This window comes from Echinops telfairi, unplaced genomic scaffold (assembly GCF_000313985.2).
Source record: "Echinops telfairi isolate 266 unplaced genomic scaffold, ASM31398v2 ScPeMD7_7469;HRSCAF=8507_1, whole genome shotgun sequence".
Lineage (NCBI taxonomy): Eukaryota > Metazoa > Chordata > Mammalia > Afrosoricida > Tenrecidae > Echinops > Echinops telfairi.
In genome coordinates, this window is record NW_022111373.1 from 29,273,487 (window position 1) to 29,274,433 (window position 947).

The 947-nt window shown below is 46.5% G+C and overlaps 1 pseudogene; it reads right to left on the bottom strand.

Annotated features, from left to right (window-relative positions):
• Positions 1 to 706: 706 nt before the first annotated feature.
• The window catches only part of LOC115873731, a 16,029-nt pseudogene continuing 15,788 nt past the window's right edge, over positions 707 to 947 (bottom strand).

Consider the following 947-nt stretch of genomic DNA (forward strand, 5'->3'; position numbering starts at 1 on the left):
TTGTCACGCCCTGGAGGATCATAATAAGCCACTAGACTACCACTAAGATTGGACTTCCTGCTTTGAAGAAATGGCACTGGTTCCTCTCGATTAGACGACCACAGTGAGATGAAATCTCCTCATACTCCCAGCTGAAGAGCTGCAACACTTCCAAGCTCGATTTTCTTGTTATTCTGGCAGCTGACAGAATATCCGATATTCTTGGCCAACACAATAATTCAATGTACCAATTCTTCCCCAGGTTTTCTTTTTCGCCGTCCAGCTTTCACATCCATTTGAGGCTGTTGAAAATTCCAATGCTTGAATCAGGTACAACCTAGTCCTCAGTGAAATCTTTGTTTTTTCACGAAAGAGGTCGGTGTCACAGATTTTCCCAGTGCAATACATGATTTGATTTCTTTGACTGCTGAGTCCATGAGTGCTGATTGCAGATCCAAGTAAAATGAAATTCTTGACAGCTTCAATCTTCCTTTGATCTTCATCTGTAAATGCCTCAAATCTTTCAGCAAGCAAGTTTATGTCAATTTTTTTTGCAAGTGGTTAAATAATAAGATTACTAACAGTGTGTTAATTACAAAGAACGACGGGGGTCAGCTAGAGGTGGTGAATTTTCCAAACGGGGAAACTAGGATCTGCAGTCCCAAGGACCAGGGCTCCCGACACCCAGGCGGGGCAGCTCCGAAATAATGGAGGGGTGGTGGGGTCGTCAAGGCTCCTCCTGCTTTTTCTTGACAGGGATGTGCTTCTTCCGGGCCGCCAACATCTCATAGAAAGGGTCCACGCTCACAGTCGCCTGAATGGACATCCTTCTCCTCCTGTGTCCATGTGGTTGCCTTCCACCACCCACCCATCGGCCTGCAATTTGCAAGTTTTGATGAGCTGCCCCTTGTTGATGGGGGTCTACAGCTCAAAGCAGTTGGGTTTCCGGGGTCACCCACCTCTCGGAT